This window comes from Arachis duranensis, chromosome 9 (genome assembly GCF_000817695.3).
Source record: "Arachis duranensis cultivar V14167 chromosome 9, aradu.V14167.gnm2.J7QH, whole genome shotgun sequence".
Taxonomy (NCBI): domain Eukaryota; kingdom Viridiplantae; phylum Streptophyta; class Magnoliopsida; order Fabales; family Fabaceae; genus Arachis; species Arachis duranensis.
In genome coordinates this window covers 21865425-21869477 of record NC_029780.3, presented here as the reverse complement: position 1 = coordinate 21869477, position 4053 = coordinate 21865425, and positions in this window count along the sequence as shown.

Genomic DNA, 4053 nt, shown 5'->3' with positions numbered 1-4053 from the left:
AAACTAGAGTATGGACTCTATTTGATTTGTGCATTACTTCAAAACTTCTTGATTTTTTCTATTTTGGATTCTTCTTCCTTTTTTCTTGTGAGATTCATGCTTTGGATTTGAATTTTGGGCTGTTATCAGATTGCTTGAGAATAGATACTCTACAAATTAAAATTTTTTTAATCCAACTGTTTGATCATTTTCTTGTTCCAGATTTGAGCTACAATAGTCAATAGGTTATTGAATTTAGAATGATAAGTAATGCCATTCAAATAAGTTTAATAAATATCTCATAAAGTAGTTTCACCTTCTTTAATTTCTCGTCTCTGGATGCCAATATTAATTACTTTTTCACCTTCATTTGGGCCTTACACACACACAATCCCATGCCATTTGTGGACTCCCTAATTGACCCCCTTTTCCGACGCCCATGAGTCACCCCTACCCTGCTGCTTCTATAGTTATAATTAACCCCTTCCCCTAATCTGCTTTTATAGGCAGAATTTTAATTCCACTTTACATCTATTCTATCCTTTTCTTTTTTGGTGCTCTCTCTATCATTTGGATTTGCTTCCTTTTGCTGCAATTCCTTTTGTATTTTATTTAATTTTTCCCCCTTAAAATTCTCCTTTTATTCTTGTTGCTTTTGGACATAAAATTATTATGAAAAACCCACTTGATCTGTTACACGAAATGACTTAAAAAAGCATGCAGAAATTTCTGAACTCAAGCAACAACACCAAGAGGAAGTCACATCTTTGAAGGCTGAACTTGGAGACATGAAAGCCAAACAGCAGCACCAAGAGGCTGACCTTCATGGATTGCGAAACATGATTAAGTTACTAGTTCAGCGATCTGAACCTGGAATGAGGCCGGAAGAAATTGAAGCTTTGTTACAAGATGCCCAACACTCTCCAATTGATGCAAATAGCGCTCATGGATCAACACATATTCCAAACATAAATATGGTATGACCAGTTTTTTTTTATTCCCTAATATTTGTTTATATATTGTTAATTGTTAATTAGGATTCTGAATATCTACTGTTAAATTTAAAATTTTTATTTGTTAGAACTTAGGAGGATGCCAAATTTTTTAATTTGAACTGAAATTGAAGAAGATGAAAGCTGTGATTTGGGCTTTTTGGTTTTGTTTTTTCGTTATGTAATTTTATTATTATTGTTATCAGGGTGGAAGTTGTAATTTTTCTGGTTTTTCTGATTTTTCTGGTTTTATTTTTTCATGCTATTATGCGCTGCTTGTCACTTGCACAATGTACTTGAGTTTCTGATTTTAGTTCCCATTTAGTATGAAGTCGTGTTACTCCGTTTTTTAGTTATGTCCTTTATGGTGATTTATAGTATTCCCTGAATATGATTGTTATTTTAAAGCAAAAGACTTTGGTTTATTTAATTATTTATTCAAACATAGTATGGTTTTGTTTCTTATTTTATGTTTTTGGTGAAATGAAAAGAAGAGTAGTTTCAATTATCCTATGCCGCTCGGATATTGTATATGTTATTAATATGTTAATAATTACTTTTTTCTTGTTGTACTTTTTCAAATTATAATAATTTTTTATATAATTATGCAAGGATAATTCTAAAGATGCGAGTGAAGATTGAGATGCTTATCATGATGGTTTATTGACAAAGATGAAAATTGAAAGACGATGTATGGTTGATGATGATGATGTCTTTTATTAGAAGCTAAGATACATTTATATGATATAATATTTTGGTTTTTCCTAGTTTATTAGCAGTAAACTCTAAGTGCATTATATGAGTATACTTATTCTAGTTTGAGATGTATGAATACTCAAAATTATGATCATCCCAATATATATATATATATATATATAAACAGAAATTTAAAAAAAAATGAGAGACAAAAGGCCACACTTATATAGAGTAGCTATAGGTATACTGTTTGCTACATTTATAAAGTGATGCTGTAGCCCTCAAAAGTGTAGCCTATTCTTCAGAATTACGGTAACTATTAGTGCTGAAAAGCGTAGCCTTAGGTCCTGAACAGCATCACTTAAAAAGCGTACCCTATTCTCAAAGGCCAGAAGCGTAGCCTTTGATACAGAAAAGCGTAGCCTTTGAGAATAGGCAACACTAGTATAGGCATCCCCTACAAAAGTGTCTTCGAAGCCTAAAAAATGTAGCCTTTTCCTAAGGCATCACTTTTTTTCGTTTTTGGCTACACTTTTCAAATGTACCTGAATGGGTGTTTTTCTTGTAGTGAATGAAATCTCTATGGTCTCTAGATGAGCCTTAGATTTAGTAGGTTCCTCAATTGGGAACTTCTTTTTGTCCAGAGGACGTCCCATGAGGTCTTCCTCATTGGGATTCACGTCCTCCTCCTCTTCTCTAGGTTTGGCCACACCAAGTAAGGTTATGGCCTTGCACTCTCTTTTTGGATTCTCTTCTGTATTACTTGGGAGAGTACTAGGAGAAGTTTCAGTGACTCTTTTACTCAGCTGGCCCACTTGTGCCTCCAAATTTCTAATGGAGGACCTTGTTTCATTCATGAAACTTAGAGTGGCCTAAGATAGATCAGAGACTATGTTTGCTAAGTTAGAGGGGCTTTGCTCAGAATTCTCTGTCTGTTGCTGAGAGGATGATGGAAAAGGCTTGCTATTACTAAACCTATTTCTTCCACCATTATTAAAGCCTTGCTGAGGCTTTTGTTGATCCTTCCATGAGAAATTTGGATGATTTCTCCATGAGGGATTATAGGTGTTTCCATAGGCTTCACCCATGTAATTCACCTCTGCCATTGCAGGGTTCTCAGGGTCATAAGCTTCTTCTTCAGAAGATGCTTCTTTAGTACTGTTGGATGCATTTTGCAAACCATTCAGACTCTGAGAAATCATATTAACTTGTCGATTCAACATTTTGTTCTGAGCCAATACGGCATTCAGAGCATCAATTTCAAGAACTCTCTTCCTCTGAGGCGTCCCATTACTCATAGGATTCTTTTCAGAGGTGTACATGAACTGGTTATTTGCAACCATTTCAATGAGTTCCTGAGCTTCTGCAGGTATTTTCTTCAGGTGAATAGATCCACCTGCTTAATGGTCCAATGACATCTTAGACAATTGATGAGCGGATAATTTATACGCTTTTTGGCATTGTTTTTAGGTAGTTTTTAGTAAGTTCAAGCTACTTTTAGGGATGTTTCCATTAGTTTTTATGTTAAATTCACATTTCTGGACTTTAATACGAGTTTGTGTGTTTTTCTATGATTTTAGGTAATTTCTGGCTGAAATTGAGGGACTTGAGCAAAACTCTGATAGGAGGCTGACAAAGGACTGCTGATGCTGTTGGAATCTGACCTCCCTGCACTCAAAATAAATTTTCTGGAGCTACAGAACTCCAAATGGCGCGATCTCAACGGCGTTGGAAAGTAGACATCCAGAGCTTTCCAGCAATATATAATAGTCCATACTTTATTCAGGAATTGTCGACGTAAAGTGGCGCTCAACGCCAAGTACATGCTGTTGTCTGGAGTTAAACGCCAGAAACACGTCACGACCCGGAGTTGAACGCCCAAAACACGTCATAACTCGGCGTTCAACTCCAATAAAAGCCTCAGATCGTGGATAGATCAAGCTCAGCCCAAACATACACCAAGTGGGCCCCGGAAGTGGATTTATGCATCAATTACTTACTCATGTAAACCCTAGTAGCTAGTCTAGTATAAATAGGTTAATTTACTATTGTATTAGACATCTTTTAATCACTTTAGATCTGAGGATCATCTCTGGACGCCTAGTCCTTAGACCAGGGGGGCTGGCCATTCGGCCATGCCTGAACCTTTCACTTATGTATTTTCAACGGTGGAGTTTCTACACACCATAGATTACGGGTGTGGAGCTCTGCTGTACCTCAAGTTTCAATACAATTACTATTATCTTCTATTCAAATCTCTTTTATTCTTATTCCAAGATATACGTTGCACTTCAACTTGATGAATGTGATGATCCGTGACACTCATCATCATTCTCACCTATGAACGCGCGTGACTGACAACCACTTCCGTTCTACCTTAGGCCGG